Here is a 13,119-nt window from a genome sequence, read left to right as displayed (position 1 = left end):
GCTCCCGTTTGGCCAAACAGTAGTTTACGACCACATATGGGGTGTTTCTGCAAACTACAGAATCAGGGCAACCCATTTTGAGTTTTGTTTGGCAGTTAACCCTTGTTTTTTTCCTGGAAAAAATTGATTATATTGGAAAATTTTCCAAAAAATCTAAATTCTAAAAATGTATGTCAATTTGCCATGAAGTGTTGTGGAAGACCTAAAGGGTTAACAAAGTTTGTAAAAACAGTTTTGAATACCTTGAGGGGTGTAGTTTCTAGAATGGGGTCATTTTTGGGTGGTTTCTATTATGTAAGCCTCACAAAGTGACTTCAAACCTGAACTGGTCCATAAAAAGTGGGATTTTGAAGATTTCTGAAAATTTCTAAATTTGCTTCTAAACTTCTAAGCCTTGTAACATCCCCAAAAAATAAAATATCATTCCCAAAATGCTACAAACATGAAGTAGACATATGGGGAATGTAAAGTCATCACAATTTTTGGGGGTATTACTATGTATTACAGAAGTAGAGAAACTGAAACTTTGAAATTTGCAAATTTTTCAAAATATTTGGTAAATATGGTATTTTTTTATGCAAAAAAATTAACTTTTTTGACCCAATTTTAGCAGTGTCATGAAGTACAATATGTGACGAAAAAACAATCTCAGAACGGCCTGGGTAAGTCAAAGCGTTTTAAAGTTATCAGCACTTAAAGTGACAGTGGTCAGATTTGCAAAAAATGGCCTGGTCCTTAAGGTGAAATAGGGCTGTGTCCTTAAGGGGTTAAGGGGTTAAAGGGGCAGGCACTGCGGAGGTCACTGTTAAAGAGGCTGGCTCTGTGGAAGTCACTGTTAAAGGGGCGGCCACTATGAATATCACTGTTAAATGTGTGGTCAATGTTAAAGGGGCGGGCACTGTGGATGTCACTGTTAAAAGGGCGGGCACTGTGGAGGTCACTGTTAAAAGGGCGGGCACTTTAGAAATCACTGTTAAAGGGGAGAGCACTGTGAAGGTCACTGTTAAAGGGGTGGGCACTGTGGAGGTCACTGTTAAAGGGGCGGGCACTGTGGAGGTCACTGTTAAAGGGGTGGTCAATGTTAAAGGGGTGGGTACTGTGGATGTCACTGTTAAAGGGGCGGACACGGTGAAGGTCACTAATAAAGGGGCGGGCACTGTGGAGGTCACTGTTAAAGGGGCGAGCACTGTGGAGGTCACTGTTAAAGGGGCGGGCACTGTAAAAGGGGCAGGCACTGTGGAGGTCACTGTTAAAGGGGCAGGAACTTTGGAGGTCACTGTTAAAGGGGCAGGCACTGTGGATGTCAATGTTTAAGGGGCGGCCACTATGGAGGTTACTGTTCACCCCTTAAGGACACGGCCATATTTCACCTTAAGTCAAGAAGAAATCCCAGCAGTCGTGTCTTGTATAATTGTGATGTTTTATTACATCAACATGTATTATCCCACTATCTATACCTGTTTATGCGAGTATACCGTCACCTGTTGATAAAGGCATGTTTGCCAAAACGCGTTTTGGATATAGGACATTTTGATTTGATGTAATAAAACATCACGATTATACAAGACACGACTGCTGGGATTTCTTCTCGATTTTAAGTGGAGACTGCTTCCTATCCCGTGCGGCATGCGCTGAGTGAGTGCCGGCTGATTCCTTTTGTGATATTTCACCTTAACCCCTTAGGGACACAGCCTTATTTCACCTTAAGGACCAGGCCATTTTTTGCAAATCTGACCACTGTCACTTTAAGTGCTGATAACTTTAAAACGCTTTGACTTATCCAGGCCGTTCTGAGATTGTTTTTTCGTCACATATTGTACTTCATGACACTGGTAAAATGAAGTCAAAAAAAATATTTTTTTTGCACAAAATGATACCTAATTTACCCAAAAATTGCAAAAATTTGCAAATTTCAAAGTTTCAGTTTCTCTACTTCTATAATGCATAGTAATACCCCCAAAAAGTGTGATGACTTTACATTCCCCATATGTCTACTTCATGTTTGTAGCATTTTGGGAATGATATTAAATTTTTTGGGGATGTTACAAGTTTAGAAGCAAATTTGGAAAATTTTCAGAAATCTTCAAAATCCCACTTTTTATGACCAGTTCAGGTTTGAAGTCATATTGTGAGGCTTAGATAATAGAAACCTCCCAAAAATGACCCCATCTAAGAAACTACACCCCTCAAGGTATTCAAAACTGATTTTACATACGACGTTAACCCTTTAGGTGTTGCACAAGAGTTATTGGCAAATGGGGAACAAATTTGAGAATTTCATTTTTTTGTCTAATTTTTCATTTTAACTCATTTTTTCCACTAACAAAGCAAGGGTTAACAGCCAAACAAGACTGTATCTTTATTGCCCTGACTCTGCCGTTTACAGAAACACCCAATATGTGGCCGTAAACTACTGTACGGCCACACAGCGGGGCGTAGAGTGAAAGGTGCGCCGTTTGGTTTTTGGAAGGCTGATTTTTATGGACTGGTTTATTTACACCATGTCCCATTTGAAGCCCCCTGATGCACCCCTAGAGCAGAACTCCCTAAAAGTGACCCCATCTAAGAAAGTACACCCCTCAAGGTATTAAAAACTGATTTTACATACGTCGTTAACCCTTTAGGTGTTGCACAAGAGTTATTGGCAAATGGGGATGAAATGTGAAAATTTTATTTTTTTGCCTTATTTTCCATTTTAACCCATTTTTTCCACTAACAAAGCAAGGGTTAACAGCCAAACAAGACTGTATCTTTATTGCCCTGACTCTGCCGTTTACAGAAACACCCAATATGTGGCCGTAAACTACTTTACGGCCACACAGCGGGGCGTAGAGTGAAAGGTGCGCCGTTTGGTTTTTGGAAGGCTGATTTTTATGGACTGGTTTATTTACACCATGTCCCATTTGAAGCCCCCTGATGCACCCCTAGAGCAGAACTCCCTAAAAGTGACCCCATCTAAGAAAGTACACCCCTCAAGGTATTCAAAACTGATTTTACATACGTTGTTAACCTTTTAGGTGTTGCGCAATAGTTATTGGCAAATGGGGATGAAATTTGAGAATTTCATTTTTTTGTCTAATTTTCCATTTTAACCCATTTTTTCCACTAACAAAGCAAGGGTTAACAGCCAAACAAGACGGTATCTTTATTTCCCTGACTCTGCCGTTTACAGAAACACCCAATATGTGGCCGTAAACTACTGTACGGCCACACAGCAGGGGCGTAGAGTGAAAGGTGCGCCGTTTGGTTTTTGGAGGGCTGATTTTTATGGACCAGTTTATTTACACCGTGTCCTGTTTCAACCCCCCTGATGCACCCCTGGAGTAGAAACTCCCTAAAAGTGACCCCATCTAAGAAAGTACACCCCTCAAGGTATTCAAAACTGATTTTACATACATCGTTAACCCTTTAGGTGTTGCGCAAGAGTTATTGGCAAATGGGGATGAAATTTGAGAATTTCATTTTTTTGTCTAATTTTCCATTTTAACCCATTTTTACCACTAACAAAGCAAGGGTTAACAGCCAAACAAGACTGTATCTTTATTGCCCTGACTCTGCCATTTACAGAAACACCCAATATGTGGCCGTAAACTACTGTACGGCCACACAGAGGGGCGTACAGTGAAAGGTGCGCCGTTTGGTTTTTGGAGGGCTGATTTTTATAGACCGGTTTATTTACACCGTGTCCTGTTTCAACCCCCCTGATGCACCCCTGGAGTAGAAACTCCCTAAAAGTGACCCCATTTTGGAAACTACGGGATAAGGTGGCATTTTTGGGGGGACTATTTTTAGGGTACATATGATTTTTGGTTGCTCTATATTACATTTTTGTGAGGCAAGGTTACCAAAAATTGAAATTCAGAAATTTCATCTCCATTTGCCATTAACTGTTGAGGAACACCTAAAGGGTTAATAAAGTTTGTATAATCAGTTTTGAATACCTTGAGGGGTGTTGTTTCTTAGATGGGGTCACTTTTAGGGAGTTTTTACTCTAGGGGGGCATCAGGGGGGCTTCAAAAGGGACATGGTGTCAATAAAAAAGGCCATCAAAATCGGCCTTCCAGAAACCATGTCGGTCCTTTCCTTTTGCGGCCTCCCTTTTACTGATACAGCAGTTTACGACCACAAATATGGCATTTATGTAAACTGCAGTATCAGGGTAATAAATATTAACTTTTGTTTGGTTGTTAACCCTTGTTTTGTTACCGGAAAAAACGGATTGAAATGAAAAAGTGCCAAAAATTGCGTTTTTGGCACCGTTTTCTTTTTTTTTTTTAACCGTGTTAATCTGGGGGGTTAGGTCATGGGATATTTTTATAGAGGAGATTCTTACGGACGCGGCAATACCTAATAAGTCTACTTTTTGTTTACAATTATTTAGGTTTTTGACTATATTATCCTTTTTGATACAAAAATAAATTTATTGTATCTCTAAAGTCTAGGTGTCATTTTTTAAGTTATTTTTTATCCGATTATCTTATGTGGGGGCTCATTTTTTGCGGGATGAGCGGACGGTTTTTTTGGCACTATTTTGGGGGCTATATGACTTTTTTATCGCTTCCTATTAATTTTTTTGTTATGTTTGGTGACCCCAAAAATCTTTTTTTTGCACCTTTTTTTATTTTTTTGGACCGTGTTAATCTGGGGGGTTGGATCATGGGGTATTTTTATAGAGGAGATTCTTACGGACACGGTGATACCTAATAAGTCTACTTTTTTTACATTTATTTAGGTTTTAGACTATATTATCCTTTTTGATACAAAAAATAATAATTTTGTATCTCTAAAGTCTAAGTGTCATTTTTTTATTTTTTTTATTATCCGATTATCTTATGTGGGGGCTCATTTTTTGCGGGACGAGCGGACGGTATTATTGGCACTATTTTGGGGGCTATATGACTTTTTGATCGCTTGCTATTAAACTTTTTGTTATGTAAGGTGACCAAAAAAATCTTTTTTTGCACCTTTTTTTTTTTTCCTTGACCGTGTTAATCTGGGGGGTTAGGTCATGGGGTATTTTTATAGAGGAGATTATTACCGACGCGGCAATACCTAATATGTCTACTTTTAATAAATTATTTTAGTTTTTTTGGGTGTCTCAAGTCTGAGAACCAGTTTTGATGTCAGTCCTAAATTGGGATATAAATTTAGTACTCCATGGAAGTGTGATACTCCCTGAAGCAACCAATAATGCAGAGGCCCGGATGATCGGGGCACGTGTCACATTGAGTTGTGGTGTCCTTCCGTATCCCCCTCCTGTGACACACTCTGCACCGTTTTTGGGTTCGTCCCTTCTTTCCAGCATGGGGGACCACACCTGGAAAGTGTTGGCCAGGGACGATCCGGGCGCCTACAGTTCCCGGGGTACTCCGGCCTGCTCTTTCCCAGTCCGAAAAGATTAGGGCCTTGAGGACTGCCTCATAGAACTGGAGGAATGTCCCTGTGCTGCCAGCGCTTCGGGATAGTACAAAAGAGTTGTACATGGCAACCTGCACCAAGTAGACCGCAACTTTTTTGTACCATGCCTGGGTTTTGCGCATGGCGTTATATGGCTTGAGGACTTGATCAGAGAGATCAACTCCTCCCATATACCGATTGTAGGCGACGATACAATCGGGCTTGAGAACCGTTGCCGCGGTACCTCGCACAGGGACAGGGGTGATGCCGTTACCATGAATTGTGGACAGCATAAGGACATCCCTCTTGTCCTTATACCTGACCAGCAACAGGTTTCCAGTGGTAAGGGCACGGGTCTCACCCCTGGGGATAGGTACCTGGAGGGGGAGGGCAGGGAGGCCGCGTTGATTTTTCCACACTGTCCCACAAGCGAACGTGGATCTGGCGGCAAGGGACTGGAACAAGGGGATACGGGTATAAAAGTTATCCACGTACAGGTGGTAACCCTTATCCAGCAGTGGGTACATAAGGTCCCACACAAGTTTCCCGGTAACACCCAGAGTGGGGGGACATTCTGGGGGTTGAATCCGGGAATCTCGCCCCTCATATATACGAAATTTGTAAGTGTACCCTGAGGTACTCTCACAAATTTTGTATAGCTTCACGCCATACCTCGCCCGCTTAGAGGGCACATACTGGCAGAAAATGAGTCTCCCCTTGAACGCAATGAGAGACTCATCAACCGCGTCCTCTCTTCCAGGTACATAGGCCTCCATGAATTTGGCCCCAAAGTGATCGATGACCGGCTGTATCTTATACAGACGGTCATGGGCAGGATCACCTCGGGGGGGACATGCTGCATTATCGGAATAATGCAGACATTTCCGGATGGCCTCAAACCGGGAGCGTGTCATGGCCGTACTGTAAAGTGGGGTCTGGTATAGGACGTCCCCACTCCAGTACAGCCTGACACTGGGTTTCTTGACCAGGCCCATATGCAGCACGAGGCCCCAAAATGTCCTCATTTCGGCTGCACTGACCGGCGTCCAGCCACCGGGCCTGGCCAAAAAGGAGATTCGTCTGCTCCACCATCAGATTTACCAGTGGGTCACTTAAAAAATTACGAAAAAAGTCATATTCAGTGTAGCCCACTGTGGAAATCTGGATTCCTGATTGGCCTACAAAATCAGGAATCACGGGCTCGTATCGCTCTGGGCTACACCAGACAAGTTCACCGGCAGGGTGCTCCGGTGGATTTAACTGGTGGGCCGGGAAACCAGTACGAGCCCCAGAGCTGCTCGTACTAGGCTGGGCCACAGGGTCCCTAACATGGCGGTCCCCTTGCTCCGCCTGGCGGCGTCTCCGCCGCCTTGGGGGCTGTGGACCCCAGACACCCTAACTAGGGTGATGCAATGAAAAGTTGAAAAAACTAACTTTCCCTTTTTTTCCCTGCCTAACCCAAACTTTCCCTAGCTGTCCCTATGTACCTGATGGGGGTGCTGGGGCACAGATCGGGTCCTGGGGGCACAGATCGGGGTGCTGGCAGCTGTGGCAGACACGTGCAGGCAGCTCCTCTCTCCTCTGGCTCCGGAACACAAAAGGAGGAGGAGAGGAGCGCCTGCCACTTTTGAATATCGCGCCGGACCACCCACAGACCAATCAGAAAGCGATCCTGAGTGGTGATGTCACCATCACCACTCAGGATCGCTGGATGGTGATTGGTGGAGTGAAATCACACCACCATCACCATCCTGTTCCGGGTTATCGGGTCTTCAGAGACCCGAATAACCCGGAAACGCAGAAAACCGCAGGTCTGAATTGACTTGCGGTTTTCTGCGATCGCCGACATGGGGGGTCACAGGACCCCCCGGCGCATTGCCCAGGTGCCTGCTCAATGATTTGAGCAGGCACCGGGTTCTGATCACCGCCCGCCGAGCGGCATTGATCGGAACCATTCATGACGTACCGGTACGTCATGTGTCCTTAAGTACCAGGACATCATGACGTACCAGTACGTCATGTGTCCTTAAGAGGTTAAGGACCAGGCCATTTTTTGCAAATCTGACCAGTGTCACTTTATGTGGTGATCATTATAAAACGCTTTTTTTGTGGTGATCACTATAAAATGCAATTTTGAAAAATTAGCAAATTTTTTAGTTTAAATTTCTCTACTTCTATAATACATAGTAATACCTCCAGAAATAGTTATTACTTTACATTCCCCATATGTCTACTTCATGTTTGGATCATTTGGGGAATGATATTTTATTTTTGGGGGATGTTACAAGGCTTAGAAGTTTGGAAGCAAATCTTGAAATTTTTCAGAAATTTTCAAAAACCCACTTTTTAAGGACCAGTTCAGGTCTGAAGTCACTTTGTGAGGCTTACATAATAGAAACCCCCCAAAAATGGTGTTCCACAAGAATGAATGGAAAATAGAGATTAGAAAATATAGAAAATAGAGATACAATTTCAAAATTTCACTTTTTTTCCAGTTGCAAAGCAAGGGTTAACAGCCAAACAAAACTCAATATTTATGGCCCTGATTCTGTAATTTACAGAAACACCCCATATGTGGTCGTAAACTGCTGTACGGGCACTGGGCAGGGCGCAGAAGGAAAGGAATACCATATGGTTTTTGGAAGGCAGATTTTGCTGGGCTGGTTTTTTGACACCATGTCCCATTTGAAGTCCCCCTGCTGCACCCCCTAGAGTAGAAACTCCAAAAAAGTGACCCCATTTTAGAAACTACGGGATAGGGTGGCAGTTTTTTTGGTACTAGTTTAGGGTACATATGATTTTTGGTTGCTCTATATTACACTTTTTGTGAGGCAAGGTGAAAAGAAATAGCTGTTTTGGCACAGTTTTTTTGGTTATTTGCAACATTCATCTGACAGGTTAGATCATGTGGTATTTTTATAGAGCAGATTGTCATGGACACGGCGATACCTAATATGTATACTTTTTATTTATTTATGTAACTTTTACACAATGATTTCATTTTTTAAACTCCAAAAAAAAAATCATGTTTTTGTGTTTCCATAGTGTGAAAGCCATAGTTTTTTCAGTTTCTGGGCGATTGTGTTAGGTAAGGTATCATTTTTGTGGGATAAGATGACGGTTTGATTGGCACTATTTTGGGGTGCGTATGACTTTTTGATCGCTTGCTATTACATTTTTAATGATGTAAGGTGACAAAAAATGGCTTTTTTTTACAGCTTTATATTTTTTTTTACTGAGGTGTTAGGTCATGTGATATTTTTATAGAGCAGGTTATTACGGACGCGGTGATACCTAATATGTATACTTTTTAAAATTTACTTAAGTTTTACACAATAACAGCTTTTTTAAAACAAAAAATATGATGCTTTAGCATCTCCATATTCTGAGCCATAGTTTTTTTATTTTTTGGGCGATTGTCTTAGGTTGGGGCTCATTTTTTTGCGGGATGAGTTGACGGTTAGATTGGTACTATTTTGGTGGGCATACACCTTTTTGATCGCTTACTGTTGTACTTTATGTGATGCAAGGTGACAAAAAATGGTTTATTTAGCACAGTTTTTATTTTTTGCGGTATTCATCTGAGGGGTTAGGTCATGTGATATTTTTATAGAGCCAGTCAATATGGATGCGGCGATGCCTAATATGTAAACTTTTTTTTTCTCTCTATTTTTTCCTTATTTTTCTTTTTTACTTTATTTGGGGGAAATTACGTTTTGGTTTTTTTTACTTGAAACTGACTTTTTGGGGGGGAGGAAACTTTATTTTTTCAACTTTTTTTCACATTTTTTTGTCCCACTTTGGGACTTCACCTTTTGTGGTCTGATCCCCTTTACAATGCATTCCAATACTTCTGAGTAATTCAGTGTGTATTACTCATACAGCTTCCGGCCTGTGATATCCAGGGGGCTCGATCTCACAGGCTCGTCACCGAAAGGCAGCGCCGATGCCTAAGGAAGGCAGCGCCGATCGTGCTCCACCTCCCACCACCGCTGCAACCTTCAGTAAAATCTGCAAACTGCAGGTCTGAATTGACACGAGGGGGGTCACAACGCCATATGTCCCTAACAGGTTAAAGGGGCGGGCACTGTGGAGGTCACTGTTAAAGGGGCAGCCACTATGGAGGTCACTGTTAAAGGGGCAGGCACTGTTGAGGTCACTGTTAAAGGGGCAGGCACTGTGGAGGTCAATGTTAAAGGGGCTGCCACTATAGAGGTCACTTTTAAAGGGACTTGCACTGTGGAGGTCATTTTTAAAGGGGCGGGTACTGTAGAGATCTGTCACGGAAGGTGTACAGCAAACAAGAAAACACAAAATGAATATACGACTGACTGGATCCAAAACTAAGGAACAAAAAGGGAGAGCCCTGCATCAGACCTGGCTCTCTCCCTTACTACTCAGCCTATGCGAAAATCCCAATGGTAGATGATCGCATATCCTCGTACCTCGACTGTATAACACCTGAACACCCTATAATAGTGAGGGGACACGACCACCGGCTCCCTACACTAGATACGGAGGGAGTCAGGGTCACCTGGGATCCAGCAAACAGAAAAACACAAATTAATGAACAAAACTTATCTGTAGAAGACTCTGAAGCAGGGGCGTTGCTAGGGTCTCAAAAGATCCGGGGCACAAGCCCCAATAAATATGCCCCCCCCCCCCCGCACTATGCTGTACTTGCTATACAGCGGCACTTACCTGTCACATCCAGGGCCTCCAGGTGACGTCTCCTCTCTGTCATCATCTTCTCGGTCTGGACAACTTCTCTCAGCCGCCTCGTCTCTGCAGAGTGTGACACACAGACATCTTAGCTTCCTCACTTTCTATCATTATCCCCCAACTGGAGTCCCCACAGTGTTATCCTCCTGCTTTCTATGCAAAAACCTAAACCCCCCCCCCCCTCTCATACCCCCAAATACTATCCTAAAGAAACATTACTGCCCCCATAGTAATAGTGCTCCTCATAGTCCCACCAATAGTAATTCCCTTCTAGAATGCCCTTATTAGTAACACTGCCCCAACCGTGATAATGCTCCTCAACAATGCCCTCCCATATTAATAATACCCTCACAGAGTCCCTAGTAGAAATAAGGCCCCCTATTGTTCCCCCAGTGGCAATAAAGCTCCCTACAGACCCCACAGTAGTAATAAGGCCCCCATAGTGCGCTTAGTAGAAATAAGGCAGATCTACAAGACCCTCCTCTAGAGCCCCCAGTAGTAATAAGAACGCCTATAATTTCCCCTGGATTTGCAGTGCCCCCTGCAGTTATAATCCTCCCTCCACCATACAGTCCCATGTAAATAACATCACCTCTTCCCCAGCCGCCTCCAACGTACAATCCCATGTAAACATCACCCCCTAAGGCTACTTTCACACTTGCGTTCATGTACTTGTACAGGACGGATCCGCACCGATATAATACAAACGAATGCATCCGTTCAGGACCAATTTGTTTATATTAGATTTTAATTTCTAAGTCCCAATACGGATCCGTCCTGACTTACATTGAAAGTCAATGGGGGACAGATCCGTTTACAATTGCACCATTTTGTGTCAATGCAAAGGGATCCGTCCCCATTGACTTACATTGTCAGGACGGATGCATTTGGCTCCGCAAGGCCATGCGGACACAAAAAACGCTGCTTGCAGGATTTTGAGGTCCGCCTCCAAAATGGAACGGGGGACCCAACGGAGCCGAACGAATGCATTCTGAATGGATCCGCATCCATTCAGAATGCATTGGGGTTAAACTGATGCATTTGGGGCTGCTTGTGAGAGACCTGAAACGGATCTCACAAGCGGATCACCAAACGCAAGTGTGAACGGACCCTAAACATTAAGTCCCATGTACATAAACATCATTCCCCCCCACCATCCACTTTCAACATACAGTCCCATGTAAATAACATCCCTCCCTCCCCCAGCCACCTCAAGCACACAGTTCCATGTCAATAACATCCCTCCCTTCAGCCCTAAAATACATCCCAGTTAAATAACTACAACTCCCAGCATTTCTCTACCTCTCCCTTCACTTACCTCGCCTGTACAGACATCACTATTAGGCTCCTTCTCCTCTTGACTCCGGTCCAATCCTGAACTGGGAAGAGGCGAAAGACCTTTGGTGACATCACAGGCCATGTGATCAGCAAAACAGGCTGTGATAGGATGACCTGGATGGTGACATCATCCAGGTCATCCTATCACAGCCTGTTTTGCTGATCACATGGCCTGTGATGTCACCAAAGGTCCTTCGCCTGTTCCCAGTATAAGATTCAATTGTATTTGCCGTTCTGTGTACGGCAATACAGTTGCATCTAGCAGGCAGGCAGGACATTCGGGGCATGGGACAAAACATCCGGGGCCCAGGCCCCGAATGTTTTAACCTAGCGACGCCCCTGCTCTGAAGTAGGATCAGCATGCACACACTCCAGGAAGTAATATAAACCGCAAACTGATGCACTATGGGGAGGGATTTAAAGGGATGAAATCAGTGCAACTACATGACAGCTAAGAGAGGCTAACGAGATGAGAAAATGAAAGCAAAACAAAGGAACCTCAAGGAGGAGGTTCTGAAAGGCATCTGTCAGAGCTTCTCAGATGTCTGGTGGTGACAGTACCCCTCCTTCTACGAGTGGACTCCGGACACTCAGAGCCCACCTTCTCAGGATGGGACCTATGGAAAGCCCTGATGAGACGAGTGGCCTTAATGTCCGTCACTGGGACCCACATCCTCTCCTCAGGGCCATAACCCTCCCAATGAACGAGGTACTGAAGAGAACCGCGGACAACACGAGAATCCACAATCCTAGAGACCTGAAATTCAAGATTACTATCAACCACAATCGGAGGAGGAGGCAAAGACGAGGGTACAATGGGTTGGACATAAGGTTTTAATAAGGACTTATGAAAAACATTATGGATCTTCCAAGTCTGAGGAAGATCAAGACGGTAGGCAACAGGATTGATGACGGACAAGATTTGGTAAGGCCCAATAAACTTAGGACCCAACTTCCAGGAGGGAACCTTCAATTTGATATTCTTAGTAGACAACCACACCAGATCACCAACATTCAGGTCCGGACCAGGCACACGTCTCTTATCCGCCACATGCTTATATCTCTCACTCATGCTCTTTAGATTATCCTGAATCTTTTGCCAAATAGATGACAAAGACGAGAAGAATCTGTCCTCATCGGGTAAACCAGAAGACCCCTCTCCAGAGAATGTCCCAAACTGCGGATGAAACCCATATGCACCAAAAAATGGTGACTTATCAGAGGACTCCTGACGACGGTTATTTAAAGCAGCCTCAGCAAGGGACAAAAAAGAACACCAATCCTCCTGATTCTCCGCCACAAAACAGCGCAGATATGACTCCAGATTCTGATTGACACGCTCTGTCTGGCCATTCGACTGCGGGTGGAAAGCAGAAGAGAATGACAACCGAACCCCCAAGCGAGAACAGAAAGCCTTCCAGAATCTGGAAACAGACTGCGTGCCCCTATCAGAGACTATGTCTGAAGGAATACCATGCAATTTGACAATGTGATCAATAAATGCCTGCGCCAGCGTCTTAGCATTGGGCAAGCCAGGAAAAGGGATGAAATGCACCATTTTGCTAAAACGGTCCACCACCACCAGAATCACAGTCTTCCCCGAGGAACGAGGCAGGTCCGTTATGCAGTCCATGGACAGATGTGTCCAAGGACGGGAAGGAA

The sequence above is a fragment of the Bufo gargarizans genome, chromosome 9 (assembly GCF_014858855.1).
Source record: "Bufo gargarizans isolate SCDJY-AF-19 chromosome 9, ASM1485885v1, whole genome shotgun sequence".
NCBI classification, from domain to species: Eukaryota; Metazoa; Chordata; class Amphibia; order Anura; family Bufonidae; genus Bufo; species Bufo gargarizans.
This window is presented reverse-complemented; position numbering follows the sequence as displayed.